Genomic DNA, 25,390 nt, shown 5'->3' on the forward strand with positions numbered 1-25,390 from the left:
AGTATCTTTATAGTAGCACCCCATTCTTGGTAACAATTTACTGTATTAGGCCATTCTCTTGGTGCTTAAAAACATACTTGAGACTGGGCAATTTATAAAGGGTCGAAGTTTAATTGACTCACACTTCCACATGGTTAGGGAAGCCACAGAAAACTTACAATTATGGTGGATGGGGAAGCAAACATGTCCTCCTTCACATGGTGGCAGGATAGAGAAGAATGAGTACCCAGTGAAGCAGGAAGCCCCTTATAAAACCATCAGGTCTCATGAGAACTAACTCACTATCATGAGAACAGGATGGGGAAAACTGCTCTGATTATTTAATTATTTTCACCTAGTCCCTCCCATAACACATGGGGATAATAGGAACCATAACTCAAGATGAGATTTGGGTGGGGACACAGCCAAACCATATCACTATACTATGCAAATTCTCCTCTTCTAGTTATTGTTGTATTTCAAAGACCTCAGAAAGTCTATGGGTTGGAAGGTGTGTCATTTTGTTTTCCTTTTTAAGGTAAATCAAACAGCTACTGAGGCACTATTTACCTGAAATGGAACAGCCTTTGCATGCAGTCTCAACTTCAAAGTTAACAAAGAAATATAAATTTTAAAAGCCCTCAAAGATGGACATTTAACTATTAACTAAACATGTTTAATAGTTATCATGGGGGAAAATTCACATTATGTATTACACGTGTAATACATAAACACACATACTATATATAATTTCCTTTTTATTGTCATTATTTTCTGGTCAAGCAATCTTCTACCCTCTTTTTAAGACACCACAAGTTAATGATTGGTAATTTGGGAGAGAACACCACTGAGTGATTTTCAGGTTGTGAATCAGCTTTAAACCTAAGGTACTGCTCTGAACATGTGGCCACTGACCCTGGGGCTTAACCATAACTCAACTTTTGCTGAGCTTCAAACACTAGTTCTAGTGACAAATGGGACAAATTCTACAAACTGCTTCACACAAATAATGCTTTTGGATTGCTTGTTGTGCTCACTTGCAGAGCTGAGAGAACCATTTTTCTTCTAATCCTTATGGACAAAAAATGCATTAGTCTTTCCACTTCTAATCCAATCCATGCCATATTTCCTCCTGTGAGTAAATGGTTTTGTGGAGTCTCTGTTGGTCGTTATAACCCCTGGCTTATGAAAGATTCTGTTCTATTCAGAACTTCTTTATTCTTCTGTAACCTTCAATAGCACTTTGTCTGTCTGTAAATAACAGTTAGATAGTTCAGGATAAAGATGTCTTAATCTTATCATTACTTGACTTTATATAGCTATTTAAACATAATGTAATATGTGCATAACTATATATAAAAAATAAAATGTCAAGGATGTTTAAAACAAATATAATATGTAAATAAAATAAATATCATAATTTTTTAAGAAGAAACATAGTATATGCTTTAAAGATGGACTACTAGGCAATTTGACTCCTGCCTGTGTCCATACACTTAACAATTATAAAATGTATCCTCACTGAAAACCTTCACTTAGTACTGCATTTATCAAACCCTATGTACTTTCAAAATTTATACCAATTAACACCCTACAAAATAGTTATTACTATTAATGTAATTTTACAGATGAAAAAGCTGAGATACTGAGTGACTTTAAACATAAGCTATAACATCATAAAATTTCAATTTCTCCATTTGCATAGAATATGTGTGTTTAACAAAACTTTTCAATATATCTATATTTTACATGACATTTTAAAATTCGTGGAAAGCAAGTTCTAATAAATTACAATGTACATAATATTGTCTTGATCATGGTTTGTGCTCAAAGTAAGTGGTTGATAATTTAAAGAATTCAAGTAGAAAATGTATAGCTGTGTTTAAGGACTGTGAAAGATTAGAAAGTTTTTACCCTATGAGAAATCTAAGTAGGTATCTTTTCAAAACTGTATGAATTACAGTAGAAGATAAAAGACTCCTGAATCAGATACAAAGAAGAGTTTTTTATTATCAACAATCAGCATAGCTGGAGTACTGGCATTTCTGCACCAGTTCCTGAGACCCAGTTTTCATAGGGTAATGTGAAGAGGGATAGTTAACAACCTGCATAAGCAGTAAGCTTCCTTACTGCAGAAAATTCCCAAGTTTATGTATGCCCATTATTTTTAACTGTGCAGTTAGAATGTTTATTTTTTGCTCTTCAGAAGTAGATACTCTATATTTTCTAAGGCTCTTACACAAACACCTTTAAAAACATAGTTTGGAAAAAGGTACAAATGTGTCCTCATTTGTAAGATAATGCATAAATGTAAGAAACCACCAAGAATTTGCTCCCTAACATTCTTTTTAAAATTATTTACCCTATACTGCACTGATTTGGGTAGTGCATATTTTTTAGATAGCCAAATATTTTTATTAGTTTTCAAAGTAGATGTCTCCTAGTCACTACCTACCTGTGAACCCATCTCTACAGTAGTAGAAGTATGAATGGTACATCTATTCAAACAAGAGAAATTACATAAAAAACTACATTGGTTGGATATCTTGTGTGTCATTCTCCAGGTCCCATGCTGGTTTTAAGCATAACCATATCAGCTTAATATAAAACCATGGACTTCCTAAAATCAGAGAACTTAAAACAACGGAGATGAAGCTACATGAAAGAGACCCTGGATTATTAACCATGTGTAGCTTTAATGAAGGTTCGATAGAAAACAACTATTGCTAAAAGCCTAAGTCAACAGGATTGATACACAGGTTGTTTACATAAGCTATGTATACTGTATATCAATCCATTGTCTTGAAAACATTATACTCAAATGAATTTAGTTGAAAGAATATACTTATAAGTTTGTCATCGTTAAGGAAACCAACAACAGATGGCACAACACCCAGAGACTAGTACCAGTGTTAATCCACTACTCCCCTTCGGTCTAAAGTATCAAAATAAACGAGGTAGATAACATTGCAGCCCTGTATTTTTCATCTTTCATGGTTTCACCACCTTTTCCTATGTTACTAGGCAGTTCATCTTAATAGAAAAGTAGGGTCTACCTTCCAGGCCTTTGATTTTTAGTTTGGCCATGTGATTTGCTTTGACCAGTTGTTAGCCCATGTGATGCATGCAGAAATCCAACAACACATTTGAGTGTTTGAACTTCCAGATTTGCTCTTCTGCCATCACTGTGAGAGTATTCCTGAGCCAGCCAGCTGGAGGGAAAAACAGGAGGAGCAGGGCTGAGTCGCACCAGTCATATACGTGTGGCCATCTTGTATCATCTTTAATGCTATTTCATCTAAGTCTGAAAGTGGAGAAGTCTTGAGAAAAGGGAATTGTGCAAAGAGAGATAAGAAACATGGAAACTGAGGGAATCTAAAAAGGTAAACAAGAATTTTGTCCCAATAGAGATTCTTAGTTAAAGACAATTTGTATATTTATGTCCAATATTTTCTCCCATATTGTCATTACTGAAAAATTCTGTATCATATCTTAGATTCGAATATTCAACTGTTTTTGCTTCAATCTTTGAAAAATGGCATGCCATTAATTGGTCAATTCAAATTCTTCACTTAAGGAAAGTAGAAAACAGAGAAAGTGATTTACAACTTAGTTACAATCACAATCACAAGATGACAGGATCAATCAGCTGATTCTGTCATCTTCTCCTGGGTGGTAGCACTTTTCCTGTGAGGTCATTATCTTGGAATCAACAGTATCTATTTCTGAATTCCAAAGAATAAGATAATTAAATGTACCTTTAATTCAAATAAAAGACAAACTGTTTTTCAATCATTGTTTAGTAAACTAAGTTTCTTTGAATGAACTATGGTTTATTTTTGTTGAAACATGTACAAAGGTTAAATATGTGATGTTTCCATATTAATCACCTATTATTTTGTAACTTTTCTATTATGAGAAATAAGGTCTTGCTCTTAGTTGTCTATGCATTTGAAGTCTGTGCAACTTCCTTCTTTAATATTGGACAGGCCGGGCGCAGTGGCTCACGTCTGCAATCCCAGCACTTTTGGAGGCCAAGGCGCGAGGTCAGGAGTTCAAGACCAGCCTGGCCAACACAGTGAAACCCTATCTCTACTAAAAATACAAAAAATTAGCCGGGTATGGTAGCAGGTACCTGTAATCCCAGCTACTCAGGAGGCTGAGGCAGGAGAATAGCTTGAACCGAGAGGCAGAAGTTGCAGTGAGCCGAGATCGCGCTACTGCACTCCAGCCTCGACAACAGTGCAAGACTCCGTCTCAAAAAACAAAACAAAAAAATACTGGACAAAAGATAATGTAAAATAGCAGTCCCTTGACCTCATTTTTTAAATACAAAATAGAAGATTGTAGCTTAGCTAGGGAAACAGTATAATTGCAAGGTAGCAAGTGTGTTAGCTCAGCCTTCACATTCTCTGGTCATAGAATACAGATTGCCAAATTTTAAATTTAATCTGGGAATGTACCTTGAACAACTGTGAACAACTATCTTGGAATGTGCCTTGCAGATAAACCCCTTTATTCAAGGGACACTAGTCTACTGGCCTATGTCCATAATTTGATTGATTTTGCTCCTCTGTTTCTCCAGACCCACAGGGATGTTCTATTTCTTCACTATTTAAAAGTCTTTTTTGTTGGACTCCACATTTCTGTGATTGTAATGGGAAATACAGCTGTCTTCTGGTTCAACCCCTCAGACTCTAATCATAGTTTTAATAATGAAAATATATGTAACCAAATTGCATATATAGGTAACCAAATGGTTACCAACATGTAACCATTATTGGTGCTATTGTGAAAATCACATGTCAAAATAATTTACTATCACTTCAAAATACTCCATAGACAGAGTAATTTGAAAAGTAAGTCTATTTTGTTATAATGAGTCAGCCACAAATACTGAGTTAGCTTAGCACTAAAAAATGGGATAATCTTGATTACATTCCTTCCATAGTGTAGTGTATGCATCTGTATGTACATTGTCCGTTTTCTTCTTACTTTTTGTGTCATAAGCACAAGGGACAATAGGAATTTGATGATTTCATGACCTGATCTAAGCCATTATGATTACTTGAGCCATGCGTTGCAAAAATTAATGTTGAAAAATGAGATCATTTATGAGATGAAACTATGATGTAGCTTTGAAAATATAAAGCAATTTTATAAGTTCAGTATAGTTTTTAAAAAGTAATTTTACACTCAAGAGATCTGAATCTAATTGTAAAGTGAGTAAAGGAGCAAAAATAAAACATGTTCACATCCTTTTGAAGAAACCTCCACAATAGACCATTGTATGTAATGATTCCTTAACCAAAGGCAAATTTCTTCGAATTTCTTCCTTTGGCCTCTACAATATACATAACACATACACATTGCCAGATTTTTAAAAAATTAGAAAGGATTAAAGGAATTAAATAAGTTATTTAAATATATAAATATAGCAACAAAGGCTATCATATCATTATAAACTGAATATTATAAAATGAATATTAAAAGTTAACACAATTCCTTTTTATTTTAAAGTCATAAGACACATACCTAGATAACATGTGCATCAAAAGAAATTCAAGATGAAATTTACAACTCTCAAAAGTAATGAAAACCATGATGGTTTATGATAAAACTATTGGTAAAAGCCAAGTTTCACTCAGTTTATAAACTAAAGTGTCTTCATAATCAAACAGAAAAATTAAAGCAGTTTTATATTCAAATTAAGATGTTAGAGAAAAAAAATCCCAATTAGCTAAAAGTAATTTAGAAAATTTAAGTGAATATTTAAAGTAAAATTAATAGATTAGAGAAATGAAGGTTAAAATATATATGAATGCCATATTTGCCATATTTTGAGCACCCAGTAATTGTTTCTGGTTCCTAATGAAATAAGAGAGTTCCCTGACCCCCTTGCAGGACTTGTGACAAAGGTGTGGCTCCTTTGCTTGTCTGTCATTTACTCAAACCCCTTACAGAAGGGGGAGCATGCAGAGGGGCAGGTGCAGGAGACAGGGAGCAAGCTTCTGGGCTCTGGCCCCACTATAGCATCTAGGGGTGTGTTACAATTAATGCCCTTTTAGCAGTTGCTGTCTGAGGATGGCTAGGAATTAAACCTGCTCAGTGGAGAGTCCGGGTGACAGCCTTAACATCCTGCCCTCTTGGTACCGGGATCCTTGTCTGGCATCCAGGAAGAATCAAGTCACTCGGACTTGAAGGATGGTGAATGTGAGGATTTTATTGAGTGGTGGAAGTGGCTCTCAGTGGGATGGATGGGGAGCTGGAGAGGAGATGGAGTGGGAAGATGATCTTGCCTGGAGTTCAGTCATCCCACAGCTGAGCTCCTCTCCAACCGTCCCCAGCCGAACTCCTCCCTACGTTCAGACACTCCTCCTCTTCTCTCCTTCTCTGGTGTGCTGCTCTGCCACTCTGCTGCTCCTCTACTCCTCTGTTTGTGGAGCTTGGGGTTTATATGGGCACAGGATAAGGGTGTGGCGGGCCAGAACTGTCTTGGAAAAGGCAATATTTGAGCGTGAAAACAGGAATGTCTGTTCCCATTTAAGGCCATGGGTTTCCAAGCTTGATGGTGGGGTTTTTCCTGGGCACCACCCTTTTCTACCCAGTATTTCCCTGCATCCTGTCTGTATCACTACCATTTCCTTTTTGTTTTTCTCCTTTGTGTGTGTGTGTGTGTCTCCATGTTTATTCTTTCCTTTTGTCCTAATTTTTTCCTTTTTCTAATCATGCAAACTCTTGGAAAATTACTTAAAATTGTAATTCAGGGATGTGTCAAAATAATAAAAAAATTAACAATGTAGTTTGAGGATGAAAGTGTCAGTGATGAGAATGAAAGTTCTGTAAGCACAGAAATTATTTAAAATGAATGAGGAAATTCAAGTATAATATGTAATTAAGATTATTACCATCTCACTGAAAGCGTTTGTAATATGTAATTATCAAAAAATTAAGAATAGTTACTGGGAAAAAATACAGAGCATTACAGAGAAAAAAAATACAAGATGCACATACCCTAAATTTACACAATAGAAAAGTGAAAAGAAGAAATTCTACAAAATCTAAAAAAGAAAAAAATGTTTGTGCTTTAATTCATGGAAACAAAAGTAAATAAAGAACACTTTTGTGTTGTATTAGTCTTCTAGTGTTTCATAACAGATTGTCACAAAGCTAATGGCTTAAAACAATGCATAGTTTTTTAAACTTCCATTTCCATTTCACGATCAAAAACAAGAGGTCCTCTTTGCAATCCTCTAAATAGACTCTTTTACAGCATGGTGAGCTTACTTCCCCAAAGGTAAAAAGGAAGAATGTCTCTGGTACAAGAGGTAACTCTGTGCATAGATACTGTAACCTAAGCACAGGAGAGACACCAGTCTCCTTCACAGTATTCTATTACTAGAAACAAGTCACAGACTCCTTCCACATTGAAGGGCAAGGACTTACACAGACCTTGAATATGGGGACAACTCTAAGTTCTATCCAATATGCCTAGTAAATAAATACCCTTGGATTGGGTTAAACAATCCACTACTATAAAATTTTCTGAGGATTGACAAAGAAATAGTATTTAAATAAAAGAAGAAAAATGTGTTCTGATATTGTGTTAGTAAAATAGCATTAAACACAAAAGGCATAAAAAAAGGGGGGGGGGAATCATGAAGCGGGCTACACACTGTGAGACTGAACTGGTTGTTAGAAAAATAGAAGTATATCAGAAATAAAATAGGGTTGATTTTAACTCATGAATTTGAATCTCCATTTATATGTCACTTCCTAAATATTGTATCTTGTATCACTTGATCCCCTAGCTTTTCTATACTTTCTAGTTCTTCTTTTTGATATGTCCATTATACATATAATTAGTTGATTAATATTTGTATTCTAGCCTTAACTGCAGTTCCATGACAGGAGGTATTCAAACAGTCACTATTATCCAGAAATATATCTAGTATGTAACAAAAGCTTAATTAATCTTTAGCAAATTAAAATTAAAACAGGCTGGGCACAGTGGCTTACGCCTGTAATCCCAGCAGTTTGGGAGGCCAAGGACGGCAGATCACAAGGTCAGGAGTTCAAGACCAGCCTGGCCAATATGATGAAACCCTGTCTCTACTAAAAATACAAAAATTAGCCAGGCATGGTGGCCGGTGCCTGTAGTCCCAGCTACTTGGGAGGCTGAGGCAGAAGAATCACTTCAACCCAGGAGGCGGAAGTTGTAGTGGGCCAAGATCACGCCACTGCACTCCAGCCTGGGTGACAGAGGTAGACTCAGTCTGGGGGAAAAAAAATTAAACAGATTACAGAATAAAATACAGTGACAGGAAATAATTAGAATATCAAAAAATAAGCTATTGAGACTCTTCTTCTTAATAAACTTAGTACTAATGAAAATAAATATTGCTGTAAGTAGAATTTCAGACATTTTTGGTTTAATAAATATGAGAAAACAAAAGAATTTGAACTAATATATTTCAGGAGAGTTTGATTAAAGCTATTATATTAAAGTTAGGCTGGAAATTTCAGATGTTCAAACACGTATTTTTTCTTTAATCAAGGCTTTCTAGCTGCATCTACTCTATTCAATATATATTTGCACATTCTTAAGAGATCTTCAATTAAGCTTATAAAAATATGAATTTACATTCGCAGCATCATTTACTTTTCAGGATTGATCTTTTAAAATTTGTACAAATTTAATATCTTATAAATATTGCAATTTTTTCTAACACTGCCAAAATATAACTGATATCATGAAACATTCATTTAAATTACTCAAATATGTCAACAGGCAAAAATACATTTAGTAACCACTACATGTATAGAGAATAAAAATTCCAGTTTGGATGTGATGTTATACGTCAGTATGTAAACCCATGCTTTAAATAGACCATTTTGTTCTTTAAAAAAATTATCTGTAGTTTTCTCTGTGGAACTGATAATATCAGAGAGAATTTCTCATAACAGGAAAAAGGTGAGGAAGTACAAAGGAAGAAAAGAAGGAAGGAAGAAATTAAGGAAAACAAAAGGGAAAAAAGAGATAACAAAAGAAAGAAAAAACACAAGTATCCTACACAAGTATACAGCTCATTGTACTCTAGTGAGATGAGTGAATTATAGATACAATAACATAATAATAATTTTTGGTGTTTATTTGAAAAGCAAATGCTGCCTTTCTCTATATCAGCTTATGTTGGATATCTTATTATCCTAATCAAAAGTCACTATAACAGAAGAGTAGAAAGGACTACTGAAATGTGACTGAGATAAAAATTATTTAAATGTAAATAAATAATAATTAGGGTGTAGTGAATGAAGAATGAGGTGAATGACGAAAGGAGCATTAAAAAGAATAAAATATGGGCCAGGCACGGTGGTTCATGCCTGTAATCCCAGCACCTTGGGAGGCTGAGGCGGGCGGATCACAGGGTCAGGAGATCGAGACCATCCTGGCTAACATGATGAAACCCAGTCTCTATTAAAAATACAAAAAAAAATTAGCCGGGCGTGGTGGCAGGCACCTGTAGTCCCAGCTACTCGGGAGGCTGAGGCAGGAGAATGGCGTGAACCCAGGAGGCGGAGCTTGCAGTGAACCGAGATCGCACCAGTGCCCTCCAGCCTGGGCGACAGAGCGAGACTCTGCCTCAAAAATAAATAAATAAATAAATAATAAAAAACAAAGAATGAAATATGATGAATATAACTCGTTGAAATATAACTCGAATTCTCAAATAGAGTTAATATAGCAAAAAAGTCAAAATACAATAGCATGCATAATAGTTTCAAATTAAGACTAAGTTGATTGAAGACAGTGAAAGAAATGTGGAGAGCAGTAAGAGAAATTAAAGAATAAGAGAAATAAAGCATGAAGGAAATGAAAGCACAGATCATGAAGGAAGAAATGAAAAGGGAAGTAAAATACAGCAATGACAATAAAAATATTAATGAAGAAAATATGGGTATGTCATAATGGAAAAAAAATTAGAAAGAACAATCTGAAAAGTATTGATGCCTCTGTAAGGAAGCATGAAATGGGGAGTTGGAATATTGTAAACGTCTTCTTATCTCCTTTTTGTTACCTAGGCTGAGTGTTGCAGAGTCCTAGCTGAAGGCAGTTGGCTTCCCCAAGAAAGTGAGACATCTTGGAAAGGCTGACTCTGACCTGCAGTGACCATGTATCAGTTCCATATGACAGAATGTCTCCTTCCAATGGATGTTGATCACCTTGTCACCTGTTGCCTAAATGACCTTGTCTATTGTCCATTATTTTGATGTATCCAGAGGGGCAACAAATCACTCTCCTAGCTGCACAATCATTCTCCTGGTAAATGTATTAGGCTTACCAAAGAAACGTACAAAATCCCATCTGAGAATGGTCAGTTTTCCAAGCTGAACTACATCATGAAGTAAACCTCAAGATCAAAAAAGTGATCGAAATTACTTTTTTTGTTTGTTTGTTTGAGACGGAGTCTCCCTCTGTTGCCCAGGCTGGAGTGCTGTGGCGCGGTCTTAGCTAACTGCAAGCTCCGCCTCCTGGAATCACGCCATTCTCCTGCCTCAGCCTCCCAACTCCGCTGATATTACCACAGGTCTTGATATAACTCAGCCTTTGGAGGCATCACTCAGGATGGTAACAGACATGGCTAGCCTTGGAGATACTTCTCATTTTAAAATCGCTTGCCAGCCTTTGGAATGGAACTTATACCATCAGCTCTCCTGACTCTCAGGTCTTCAGAACAGGCTAGAACTATACATTGTTTCTCTAGCTTGTCAACTGCAGATCCCGGGACTTCTCAGCCTCCACAATCATATGAGCCAATGCTTTATCACAAATAAATGCATGTGTGTGTTTGTGTATATATATATATATATATATTTATATCCTACTAGTTATATTTCTTTGGAGAACCCTAATATATGCTAATATATTATGGATGCCAAAAGACTTCTTTCAAGGCATGTTATGTTCAAATATAAATAAAAAATCTTTAAATATACCTTTACCTTTGATATCTTGGGAAGTTCCTTAGATCAGAAGATGTTTTCTTGAAAGTCAAAGTAATTACACATCTTGCAAATGCTAGATCATGGTTGATGCGTCAGTCTGGATAAAGAAACTTGCTTGTCTGTTATTACCAAATATAAATAAATAAATAAAAACCTCAGCATCTTCTGTCAGGTTATAAATGTCACCTTGTGATAACATTGCCTGTTCCTTTGCAGGAACCCTTCTGCATTTATACATTGTTTCACACACAATACAAAATGTCATAGGCCTGATTGGATTATCAGCTCATATAAAATAAAATAATATTTTATACTATATATAGTTAATATAATATATTAATAACTAGCACTTCTTTTGTGTATTTCTTTTTTCTTTGTCCCTTTAATGTGCTGAAGTGATTAAAAATATTATTACAATGTGTCATCAACTTTATAAGAATTACTTATAAGCCTAGACCTCAAATTATCCTTTTCTGTATGACAATTTCCATGTAAAAATCCCAAATATAATTGTAGGACAAACTTCACTAAACAATACAATAAATATTCAGAATAATTCAATAGTCAAATCTCATAACAACACAGAAACTTTACCATACATTTTACCTCTGACTTACATAATTCACACTGATAACACCACCAAATGTCATTGGAACAGCTGAACTGGAACACAGAAAATGCTTCCTTTTGTGTAAAAATGCCCTTTTCTCTTGCACCATTTTAATCTGTTCGGTTCATTAAGTTAGTCAGCAGCCTATAAAAAGAGGTTGGGGTAAGTTATTCCAGAAGGAGGGAGTAACATCAGTTCCTGGCAATCCCACATTCAGTAATTATCAATGGTCATTACTATCTAATGTAGAACTGACTCAACCAAGTAAACATGGTCATATTGAATACTGATATACAGGGCTGGAAAGCCATGAATGAAATTGCTAATGGGATTTCTCAATCGCTGTCATTGTGCACTAATGTAGAAATCAATAACTGATTTATTTTATCATCTTACCTTTTATAACCCTCAGTGTTACCTCACAGAATTCTGGTTAGATAAATCTTATTGTAGACTTAAATAACATATCTAAAATTTGAGTATGATTTTAAATATTCTTTCTAATTTTCATTTCACATACACAATATAAATTTAACAATTTCTCAAAATCCTTAATAAGAAAATGTTGACACATCATATGTTATAATAAATTATGTAATTACTTCTAATATCTCATTTATTCAAATGAAAAGTTTACCCTAAATGTGGTCAATAGAATCATGGTTCTGTGATTATGTGTTTCTGTAAAGGAAAAAAAAAGTTTTGCTAATTCCATATTTTGAAGAATTATTCATGGATGCCACAATATAATATTTGAAATTTGATTTGAAATAATCATTGGGGCATTGAAGTGACATAAAGCACAATTTCAATAAATTGATACTTTCTGAAAGGGTTAAAGAGGTTCACATATAATTTATCTATTTTATAGATATTTTGCCATCACTTCATAATAAAAGCAAAAACAAACAAAACAAAAATGATGTGGTTAGTTTACCATCCAGTAAAGAAACATTATTTCTCAGCTAATGTCTCAAACTACAAGATATTGACATTAAATAATAAAATTTTATACATCTATTTTTCCATTTTATTAGTAGCAAACTTTTTGTTAAAAATCTTAGAAAAGGCAATATAAGCAAGTACATAAATATATATGCTCTCCATGTAGCAATTTGTCACTAAAATGTATCTTCTTAGTAGAATATATGTTCAAAATTAAAATACTCTTTTGTTTTCACCTTTGTAACCCTGTTTTGAAAATGAGTTATGTAAAGGTAACTGGAATGGCTAAACTGTGTCCCCAGCATTTGTATGTTGAACTCCTCACCTCTCGTATATTAGAATGTGACTGTATTTGAAGATACGGCCTTTAAAGAGGTAATTAAGTTATAATAGGGTCATTAGGGTGGGCGCTAATATAATAAGTCTGGTTTCCATACAAGAGGAGGAGATTAGGACAGAGACAGCGAAACATTAGAAGTGCACACACAGATTATCTGATTACACAGTGAAGTCTGTCCTCTGCAAGCCAAGGAGAGAGGTCTCAGGTGAAACCAAATTTGTCACCATCTTGATCTTAGACTTCCAGCCTGCAGAACAATGAGAAAATCAATTTCTGTTGTTTAAGCCACACAACCTGGGGTATTTTATTATGACATTTAGAGCAAACAAACACAGTAACTTTTCCTAATTTTTTTTTCTCCTTCACATAATCAACTTTTCTATTAATATGTGTAGTTGTCTGCTAGGACTGCCATAACAAAATACCTGAGACTAGGTGAGGTAAATAACAGAAATTTATTTTTTTTACAGTTCTTGAGGCTGGAAGTCAAAGTTAAGGTATTGGCAGGTTTATTTTCTCCTGAGGTCTCTATTCTTGAATTGCAGAAAGCATCTGCCAGATGTGTCTGTCCTCAGAGGGTCTTTTGTTTGTGTGCGCATCTCCGGTGTCTCTTTCTCTTCTTACAAAAACACTGGTAATATTGAATCAGGGCCTCACTCTTAGGACCTCATTTAAGTTTAGTTACCTTGTTAAAGGCCATATATCTAAATATAGTCACTTTAGGTTAGGGCTTCAACTTATGAATTTGGGAGTCAGCACAATTGAATCCACAAAATATGCATATGAAATGGGTACTTTATATGTTTATTTGACTATAAACATATATTTTTGTATTCATGAAATGAGAGATGGTCAAAAATTTGCATAAAATGCCTGATTATTACTATTCCTCCAAAATCTTTTTACTGTATTATGAGTAACCATTCTGTAGATGGACTTCATTCTACTGTCATTTCAAAATGCAGTGCCAGCTTTTTTTAACTCTCCTCAACATAATATCTGCCTTTTATAAGATTCAAAACCATTAATATCATGCCTTTATTATATGATGGATTATTTTGTAGTCCCTCTTTCTGACAGTACTCCCCCACTCACTATGAACATTTTTGTTTTTTTACTGTAAAAAAAATCAAGCATGAATTTTATTGAAAAGTGCCTCCCATTTGAGTCTCATGAGCTGTGAAATATAGTTTGGATACAAGGACGAAGATAAATAGTTTTCATTTTTAGCCTACAGAAAATAATTTGTTCTGCTCTGGGAACTAGTAAATCTAAAAATCACCCTGACATAAATTCTCTCTTCTTTTAATAACAATGAGCATTTAAGTGGATGGGTGAATTCCTTTGGACTCCATGTGATTTATCAGAACAAATCTTATTAAAAATGTAATGGTTCAGACAATATTTAATATTAGTCATTCATCTAGGATTAAACACTGTATCTAGGACAGGCTTTTAAAATGAAAACAAAATGTAAACATCATTCATAAGTAATTGCTGAATCTTGAGTATTTATTCTCTCTATTATTATTATGTATATTTCTTTGTTCTTTAATTTTAAACTGAGAGAATATGTTTAATTACTCTGTGGAAAGGTAGGCCTATAAAGTTTTAGTGTTGAACCCTTCTTATTATACCCTATAATTGGCTTGTTTAGTTGAAAATTGATGTGAAAATAAGATGTTACCACGACAGGTGTGTATTAAAGGTGAAATGACTGGTATCCTTGCATTATTAACATTAACTATACTGATCTAATCATATTACTAATTCTTACACATATTTTTACTTATTTATTTTACAACAATATGTTCTAATCATAAGACATAGTTAATATGACTATATTTAGGATAATATACTAATATAACTTTTAATCATAAAGTTTTGAATTTTTAATGACTTTAGTTAAATGCTTCCGTCATCTCTCAATTTGACCACCGCAAAACTTTATGAGATCCACATATATATGTCAGTAATCAACTTTGCAGCCAGAACATATTTTTAAATAAATATCTGATTATGTTGCTTTCTAATATAAAACATAGTTTTTACTTTTCGTAAAACAATAAAAATGAACTTCATCTGCCTACCCTTCATCAGGCATTCCCTCTGCCTTTGTACACTTCTCTTTAACCTGCCATTTTAAGTTACTCCCATTAACCTCAGTGTCTTTGCACAGCTGATTACTAACAGAACATCTACATGTACTTTTTCCATTCGTATCTTAATATTTTCATTCCAGATATAATCTGTACAGATTGTATATTGTAATATAAATGTCAATTATTCAGAGACATTTTGAGACATTTTGTTTCTTTCCCCCAAACTTCCAGGAACCTCATAGTTCTCACTTCCTTTATAATATTATATTCAAATAAATGTTTAATGTCTATATCTTCCCTAGCTTTTAATTTCTATGAACATAAGGATTAAGTCTTTTTGTTCACATTATATTCCACATACATAAAAATTCTAAAAATGGGAGGTCAAGGCAGGTGGATCGTTTGAGCTCAGGAGCCCCAGACCAGCCTGGGCAATGTAATAAAACCCCATCTCTGCAAAAATACAAAAGAAATTAGCCAGGCATGTTGGCGTGCACCTGTAGTCCCAGTTACTTGAGAAGCTGAGGTGGGAGGATCACCCAAGCCTGGGAGCTCAAGACTGAGGTGAGCCAAGCCATAATCATGCCACTGCACTCCAGCACAGGTGATAGACTAAGACCTTGTCTAAAAAAAAAAAATCTTAAAATATTAGTTACTCAGTGAATGTTTGTTAAATAAATGAATAAAAGCAAGAGAAGAGGATACTTTGGAAACAGCAGACTAAGTGTTTCCAAGATCGGCTCCTCCATAAAAATAATGTAATGAGAACATTAGCAAAACATTGAAAACAAATTTAAAACAAACTGTTTTCAAGACTCTAAAATTAACTAAAAATTTGCAAAATTTCAGGAGCACTTATTCAAGAAAAATAGTGAATCTCGATGAGAACAGTGAGCTTTTTGGTATCTCACATCACCTCATTTTTATCCCACTCTTCATAGTGGTACCCTCAAAAATCAATAACCTCAGCCTGGCACAGAGGCTTACACCTGTAATCCCAGGACTTTGGGAGGCAGAGGCGGGAGAATCACAAGGTGAGGAGATGGAGACAATCTTGGCTAACATGGTGAAACCCTGTCTCTATTAAAAATACAGCAATTAGCTGGGTGTGCTGGTGCACACCTGTAATCTCAGCTACTCAGGCTGCAACAGGAGATCGATTGAACCTGGGATGCAGAGGTTGCAGTGAGCCGAGATCATGCCTCTGCAATCCAGCCTGGGCACAGAGTGAGACCCCATATCAAAAATAATAATAATAATAATTCCCTCAAAACCAATGTACTTGTAAAAACCGCCACTGTAGTACCACTTAGAGAGGTCCGAAAAGTTTGGAGCTCCTAAAAGCCCCACGTCCAGAAAATTCTCTTTATCTGACTAGACTCACAGTCCTATCAATACAAATAGCCATAAACCCAGGCTGATATGGTTTGTCTCTGTGTCCCCACCCAAATCTCATCTTGAATTGTAATAATCCCCATGTGGCTAGGGCAGGACCAGGTTGAGATAACTGAATCATTGGGGCAGTTTCCCCCATGCTGATCTCATGATAGTGAATGAGTTCCCATGAGATCTGATGGTTTTATAAGGGGCAAGCCCCGTCATTCAACACTCATTCTCTCTCCCGCCGCCCTGTCAAGAGGCGCCTTCTGCTGTGATTATAAGTTTCCTGAGACCTTCCCAGCCATACAGAACTGTGAGTCAATTAAACCTCATTTCTTTATACATTACCCAGTCTTGGGCAATTCTTTATAGCAGTGTGAGCACAGATTAATACAGTAAATTGTACCAAGGGAGTGGGGCACTGCTATAAGGATACCTGAAAATCAGGAAGCAACTTTGCAACTACAAAGTGGGCAGAGGTTGGAACAGGTTGGAAGGCTCAGAAGAAGATAAAAAAATGTGGGAAGATTTGGAACTTCATAGAGACTTGGAGGGCTCCAAAGACAGGAAGATATAGAAAAGTTTGGAACTTCCTAGAGACTTATTGAATGGCTTTCACTAAAATGCTGATAATGATATGGACAATGAAGTCTAGGCTGAGGTGGTCTTACATGGAGATGAGGAACTTGTTGGGAACTAGAGTAAAGGTCACTTTTGCTGTGCTTAAGCAAAGTGACTCATGGCTTTTTGCCCCTGCCCTTGAGATCTATGGAGCTCTGAACTTGAGAGAGAGATGATTTAGGGTATCTGGGAGAAGAAATTTTGAAGCAGCAAAGCATTCAAGAGGTGACAGAGCATAAAAGTTTGGAAAATTTGCACCTTGACAATGTGGTAGAAAAGAAAATCTCATTTTCTGGGGAGAAATTCAAGCTAACTACAGAAATTTCATAAGTAATGAGGAGCAAAATGCCCATTGCCAAAACAGTGGGGAAAATGTCCCAGGGCATGTCAGAGACCTCCGTGGTAGTGCCTCCCATCACAGGCCAAGAGGCCCAGGAGGGAAAAATGGTTTCCTGGGCAAGGTCCAGAGCCCCCTGCTGTGTGCAGCCACAGGACTTGGTGCCCTGTGTCCCAGCGACTTCAGCATGGCTAAAAGGGGCCAAGGTACAGCTCAGCCCATTGCTTCAGAAGGTGCAAGCCCCAAGCCTTGTCAGCTTCCATGTGGTATTGAGCATGGGGGTGCACAGAAGTCAAGAATTGAGGCTTAGGAATCTCCTCCTAGATTTCAGAGGATGTATGGAAACACCTGGATGTCCAGGCAGAAGTTTACTGCAGGATAGGGCTCTCATAGATAACCTCTGCTAGGGCAATGTGGAAGGGAAGTGTGGGGTTGGAGACCCACTATAAAGTCCTCACTGGGACACTGCCTAGTGGAGTTGTGAGAGGAGGGTCACAGTCCTCCAGAGCCAGAATGGTAGATAAACTGACAGCTTGCACTGTGTACCTAGAAAAGCCACAGATACTCAATGACAGCCTGTGAAAGCAGCCTGGAGTGGTGCTATATACTGTAAAGCCACAGGGACAGAGCTCCCCAAGGCCATGGGAGCCCACCTCTTGCATTGGTGCAGCCTGGATGTGAGATATAGAGCCAAAGGAGACCATTTTGAAGCTTTAAGATTTGGCTGCCCTACTGGATTTCGGACTTGCATGCAGTCTGTAGCCCTTTTGTTTTGTCCAATTTCTCCCATTTGAAATGGGTGTATTTACTCAATGTCTGTAGCACCATTGTATCTAGGAAGTAACTAACTTGCTTTTGATTTTACAGGCTTATAGGCAGAAGGGACTTGCCTTGTCTCAGATGAGACTTTGAACTTGGACTTTTGGGTTAATGCTGCAATGATTAATACTTTGGGGAACTTTTAGAAGCACATGATTGTGTTTTGAAATGTGAAGACATGAGATTTGGGATGGGCCAGGTGCAGAATAGCATGGTTGGGCTCTGTGAGAAGAGGGTCACAGTCCTCCAGAACCCAAATCTCACGTTGAATTGTAATAATCCCCATGGTCAAGGTGGGATCAGGTGAAGATAATTGAATAATTGGGGCAATTTCCCCCATGCTGTTCTTATCATGATAGTGAGTGAATTTCCATGGGATCTGATGGTTTTATAAGTGGCTTTCCCCTTCACTTGGCACTCATTCTCTGATTTTAGGTTTCCTGAGGCTTCCCCAGCCATGAAGAACTGTGAGTCAATTAAATCTCTATTCTTTATAAATTACCAAGTCTTGGGTATTTCCTCATAGCAGATTGTGAACAGACTAAAAGCAGGCTTTTGTCAAAAATAATTAAGTAGCAATTGTTTAAATTTGAAGCTTCCTGAGGCACCAACACATGCAATACAAGCTAAAGGTTAATCAAATGACTAAAAGCAGCGTGGACAATAAGATGTCCATAGAGGGCTTTAAAAAGTTCTGACATATTCCAGGGAATCTAGAAGTTCACACCCATTTGTAGGGCTGTGCCAATCCAAGAGAAGACCAAAGGAGTGCTAAATATCTGACTTCTGGCTAACTAACCTTTATGTCTGGGTAAGTAAGAACTGAGGGCTAAAACAAAGACAAACGCTGACATAGAGTTGAAGGTATGCCTTAACACACACACACAGAGTACCCTGGCAAAATCTGGTGGATTTACTAGTTCAAGACATTTGAGAAAACCTCTGCTCACTCATTACCTAACCACTAAGTTAATCAAGAAAAGACTTCAGTGGCCACACACAACAAAGCATACAGAGTTTATGGTCCAGGAAAAATCACCAAACAAACAGCAGCAGAAACAACACATAGCAACAAATCCTAGGGGGGAAAATGGTAATCTGCTTTCCATATAAGCACAAATATTTTATAGATGTTCAGTTTTCAACAAAAGCTACAAGACACGTAAAAAAGAAAAAAAATATGAAAGTAATGCCCACATGCAGGAAATAAACTAAAAAAAATATTTAATAGAAACTGTTCCCTTGGGCTTGGACAAAAATAATAAATAAAATCAAAAAGAAAAAAAAAAACTAAAATTGTTTTCAATGAAACCCAGACATTGGAATTACTAGAAAATGCTTTTAAGTCAGCTATCATAACTATATTAACAGAATAAAGAAAAACCATACCCAAAAAATTAAAATATAAAAACAATATCTCACTAAAAAGAAAATACTTAGACATAAAAATTGTAAATGCACACAAAACTGAAATTCTGGCATGGAAACATACAATAACTAAAATCTAAAAATTCACTATAGTGGAATAACAAAATACTACACATGGCAAAAGAAAGAATCAGTGAGCTTAAAGATAGGTCAACTGAGATTATTCATCCTGAAAAATAGAAAAAATGAATGAATAAAAATAACCAGAGATTTATAGACCTATGAGACACCATTAAGCATGCCAACATAAGCATAAAGGGAGTTCCAGAAGGAGAAGAAATACAGAATATGTGGTTTTTCATGGCTATTATTTATACAGACTTGGTGGCTTAAAAACAACAGAAATTTGTTCTCTCCCACTTTTAAAGATCAAAGGTCTGAAATAATTTCACTAAAGTGAAATCAACATGTCAGCAGGAAAACACTCCCTATGGAGGCTCCAGAAGATAATCAGTTCCTCCCTCTTGCTGCTTCTCGTGGTTTCTGGCATTCTTTGAGTTCTAACTACATCACTTTAATCTCTGCCTCCATTATTCTATTTCTTCCTCCTCTTCTGGTTCTATCAACTCTCCCTCTGCCTCTCTCTTATAAGGATACTCATCCTTGCATTTAATACCCATCTGTATAATCTAGGATAACATTCCATATCAAGGTCCTTAATTATATCCACAAGTGCTCTCTTTTCCTTACAAGATAACATTTAAAAGTTTCAGGGAGGATGACCTAATTTTGGGTGTATGTTATTCAGCCAACTACACAGCGAAAGAGGAAGAATGAACATTTGAAGAAATATTGATTGAAAACTTTCTAATCTTGATGAAAATGTTAATTTATAAGTACATGAAGCTTAAGAAATTTTAAGTAGTATAAACTTAAAGATATATAACACCTATTCTCCACACCTATTAAACAAATGAAAGCCAAAAAAACAGAGAATCTTGAAAGTATTAAGAGGGTAGTGACTTATCACATACAATTGTCCCTTGACAATATTAATAGCAGACCTCGCAAAAGAAATCAAGAAGGCCAAAACATTATATTCAAAGTGATAAAAAACAAGACTGCCAATCAAGAGTTCTATATGAAACAACCCTTCATAAGTGAATAGATAATAAAAAACAGAGGATCTATCATTAGCACGCCTGACCTACAGGGGATACTAAAAGAAGTCATTAAGTATGAAATAAAAGGTACTAGAGAGCAACTCAAATTTGTACAAAAAACAGTAAGAACTGATAAAGATATCATTTTTATGGGGTTGTAATGTATACAAATGAAATTTTGTTGATAATAAATCACAAAGGAGAGGGTGATAATGATGTTATATTGGAATACAGTTTAGTACACTATTAAAATTAAGTTGATATTTATCCAAGCTAAATTGCTTTAAATTAAGATGTTAATCCCCAGTATCACATCTAAGAAAATTACTAAAACAAATATAGTAAATGACATCCTAATAAAATTTAAGTGATACCTTAGAAAATAACTATTTAATGCAAAGAAGATAGTGAAATACAGGAATGTAAAATACCTCAGTCATGTAAGAATCTAATAGCAAAATGTCAGGCATAAATTCTACATTATTGGTAATTACGTTACATGTAAACAAAGTGAATGTACATATTGTCTGCAAGACTTAAAGACATAATAAGTAGAAAGTACTTATGTACTTTCTAATGGAAAAAAAACATGTCATATAACCAGTAATCAGAAGAGTGATTGATTAGTTATAACAATGAGAAAAAGACTTTCAGACAAAAATTGTTCTTAGAGAAAAAATTGGACATTTTTTACTGATGAAAGTGTAAAACTATTAGGAGAATGTAACAATTATAAATATATATGCACCTAACAACAATGTTCTAAATTACATTTAAAAGCCTACAGAATTAATGAGAGAAATATACAATCTCAACCATAATATTTAGACTTAAATATTCTACTATTGACAATACATAGAACAAGGAGACAAAAAATCAACACAAATTGGAGGCTCGAACGACACAAAAAAAATCAACCAATTCTAACCAATATCTATGGAATGTACTGTGCAACAACAGCAGAATACACATTTTTTTCCATTGTCCATAAAATATTTTCTTGGAGAGACTATATGTTCAGATATAAAATAAACCTCAAAATATTTGAATGGCTTAAATCATACAAAATATATTATCTACACATAATAGAATAAAATTAACAATTAATAACAAAAGTACATTTGGAAAATTTAACAATATGTACAAATAGTGTGGTGCTCTCCTAAATAACCAATTTAAAAAAGAAAAAAATCACAAGGGAGATTATCAGATGAATAAATACAAAAATCACAATATACCAAAAGTGAAGGCATGCAGCTATAGGAGTACCAATGGAAAAATATATAGCTGTAAATAACCATATTAAATGAAAAAAGAAAAGATCTCAAATCAGTAACCTGAATTACCACCTTAATAAACTAGAAAAAGCACAAAAAATGTAACCCAAAGTAGGCAGAAGAAGAAAATAATAAAGCTTACAGCGGAAGTAGATTATTAATAAAGGATAGGGGAAATTAGCAATTATCAAAAGTTTTTTTCCTGAAAAAGTCAACCAGGATGACAAGACTTTATCTGGACTGATCAGATAAAGAGCATGATGGAGAAAGTACGCAAAACATTTAAATAAGCAATAAGAAAATTATAAGAAAATACTATAAAAAACTATATCCCATTAAAGTAGACAAATTCCTAAGAAAACATAAGCTATCTACAGTCATTTAAGAAGGAATAGAAAATTCAAATAAATATGCAATAAGTAAGGATACTGAATTAGTAATCAGTTTTCAACCAATGGAATCCCATGCCTAGCCAGCTTCAAAGATGAATTCCATCGAACTTTTAAACATAAATAAACATCAATTCTTCACAAACTTAACTGAATATAGAAGAGAATTGACCACTTTGTAACTCATTTTATGAGGCCAAAATTACTCTGTTGCCTAAACCAGACAGGCTTCACAAGAAATGAAAATTACACAACATATTTATGGAAACACACTCCCAAATTATCAAGAAAAAACTAGCAAATCAAACTCAGCAATATATGAAAAGAGTCGTGCCCTGTGACCACAAATTATGCTAAGAATGCAATGTTAATTTAACATTTAAAAATCAATGAGTGTAATACCTTATGTTAATAGAATAAAGGAGAAAAATCATATGATCATCTCTATATTTAAAAACAATATTGGACAAAAACCAACAATATTTGCACAGTATTTATTAGAAATGACAAATGAGTTCAATAAGGCTGTAGCCACATGATCTATATACAAAAATAAATTGCATTACTATATTCTAGCAATTAACAATCCAAAATAAAATTAAGAATACAATTTCATTTCTGTGAAAAATGTCATTAGAATTTTGAAAGGAATTGCATTGACTCTGAAGATCACTGTGGGTATTTTGGACGTTTCACAGTTGAAAAAAAATAAAACACTTGGGAGTAAATTTTACAAGTCTCGTGGGTGTAAGACTTGTAAACTGAGAACCACAAAATATTACTGAAAATATTAAAGCAGACTTAAATATATGAAAAGTAATCCGTGTTTATGTATCAGAAAAAAATTTGTTAAAATGGCAGTAGTTCCCAAATTAATATGCCAAAATTCTTACCAAAATTCCAGTATCTTTTTTTGTTGTTGTTGCATAAATGTGTGTGTGTGTGTTTGTATTAGCCAGGGTTCTCTAGAGGGACAGAATAGGAAATATGTACATGTGAAAGGGATTTTATTAAGGAGAATTGACTCACATGATCACAAGGTGAAGTCCCACTACAGTTTGTCTGCAAGTTGAAGAGCAAGGAAGCCAGTAGCGGCTCAGTCCAAGTCCCAAAACCTTAAAAGTAGGAAAATGGTCAGTGCAGCCTTCAGTCTGTGGCCAAAGGCCCGAGAGCCCCTTGCAAACCGCTGGTGTAAGTTCAAAGAGTGCAAAGGCCAAAGAACCTGGGGTCTGATGTTTAAAGGCAGGAAGCATCCAGCACAGGAGAAACACAAAAGCAGGAAGACCCCCCCAAGTCTGCTTCTTCCACCTTCTGCCTGCTTTTTCTAGCCAGCTGGTGGCCTATTGGATGGTGCCCACCCACATTGTGAATGCGTCTTTCTGAGTGTGGGTTTTCCTCTCCGAGTCCACTGACTCAAATGTTAATCCCTTCTGGCAACACCCAGAAACAATATTTTGCATCCTTCAATCCAAACAAGTTAACACTTAATATTAATTACACTTAATGTGTAATGATATAAAACCTTCCATTTAAGGTCAGTTAATTTTTAACAAGGGTATCAAAACATTTTGGTAGGGAAAAAAGTATCTTTTCAAAAAATTGTGCTGTGAAAACTGGGTATCACATGGAAAAGAATAAAGTTGCAATCCTATCTCAAATCATATATAAATTTAACTCTCAATATTTCAAAGAATTAAATCTAAGGGTGAAAACACTAAATCTTTTACAAGACATGTAGCAGTAAGTGTTTACATCTTTAGTTAGGCAATTGCTACTTAGATGAGACATAAAAGGTGTACGCAGCAAAATAGAAAACAGATGAACCTGACTTTTGTCTAAAAATAAAATACGCTTATATATTTATTAAACATAATTCAATTTCTCTTAAAATATGAACAAATTACTTCACATTCCACATTTAACTTCTGCACCATTTTGAGAAGGATTTTTTTTTTAAATCCCAGGTTAGTATATCAAGATATTTAAAATTTTGCCTATGAAGAAACATGGTAAACACTTCCACAATCAAAAACAATGGAATCTTCAGCAAAAGATTAGTCTATTTAATGTAAACAAAAACTATTTTATAGGTCTAAATTAAATAGAAATTGAAATAAAGAAAAATATTCATCTTGTAAGTATTATTAATTTTTATTTTTTATCAGTTTTTATTCTACTGAAGAACATGGATTGTCTTGTTTTAGGAAACATCTTAGGATGACTCCTTTAATCATTTTTATTTTTTAATCCTTCTTTATCAGTGAGATACCTGACTTTCAAATAGTTGTTCTGGGATTCCTCCTGACTCCCAAGTAACTCCTTAGGGAATGTCCTCAATGATCAGATGGTAAAAGGGGAGACTATGACCAGGAAATATTCTGGGTTTTCTACCTACACTCAAATGAGAACATCTGTCCTTTATCAGCTTCGAAAATGTTTGAAAACATGTAGTAGCATAAAGTACTTTCATATGAAGAATTTAGGATGGGATAAAATACAGAGGGCAAGTTTTTCAGTTTCGTGAATCAGGAAACCATTACATGAGTATACATCTTTATTTTATTATCTAAACATAGCTAATGTTGTCTACTTTTGTTTGTTTGTAATTTGATTCTTTACCAGACTAGATCTTTTTCCTCTCAGTTATAAGGAGGCTTCACGTGCATACATCTCTGGATCTTCAAGAACAGAACTTTAGTGTTTGAATTCATTTTAGCAATCCTAATCTCAGATCCAACTTGCATGTTGATGCCTTTAGAAATAAAACAAATAAACTTTTCATTTCTCAAGTACAGAAGAGTCCAGTTTTCTTCATACATTGAATGTGATGGACAATATGGGCTGAAGAGTTTGCCAGAGGAAGAAACATGTTTGGTCTTGGAATTAACATGTATAATATTACAGAACACTCTACATTATCCATTAAATCAAAATCATTGTGATATCATCCTGACCCAAATGGAATATTGGGAAGGTTCTGTTTCGGAACTAATTTTTCTGAGGAGTTTTATTGACTAACCGGATCATCCATTGCTTTGTTCCCTTACCGGAAT

At 34.8% G+C, this 25,390-nt stretch overlaps 1 long non-coding RNA gene across 2 annotated transcripts; it reads right to left on the reverse strand.

Annotated features, from left to right (window-relative positions):
- Nucleotides 1-95: 95 nt before the first annotated feature.
- LOC101059233 (uncharacterized) lies at nucleotides 96-25,261 on the reverse strand. 2 transcript variants are annotated; one of them, XR_168970.6, is made up of 6 exons: nucleotides 24,957-25,261; nucleotides 23,367-23,452; nucleotides 11,604-11,740; nucleotides 10,984-11,105; nucleotides 3,036-3,191; nucleotides 96-1,230 (listed from the first exon to the last, which is right to left on the reverse strand). It is a non-coding gene; the product is annotated as an uncharacterized LOC101059233 (long non-coding RNA). The 2 variants fall into 2 exon arrangements; XR_010154435.1 differs by lacking the exon at nucleotides 24,957-25,261 and adding an exon at nucleotides 23,560-23,697.
- Between the last annotated feature and the right edge of the window lie 129 nt (nucleotides 25,262-25,390).

This window comes from Pan troglodytes, chromosome 22, assembly GCF_028858775.2.
Source record: "Pan troglodytes isolate AG18354 chromosome 22, NHGRI_mPanTro3-v2.0_pri, whole genome shotgun sequence".
NCBI classification, from domain to species: Eukaryota; Metazoa; Chordata; class Mammalia; order Primates; family Hominidae; genus Pan; species Pan troglodytes.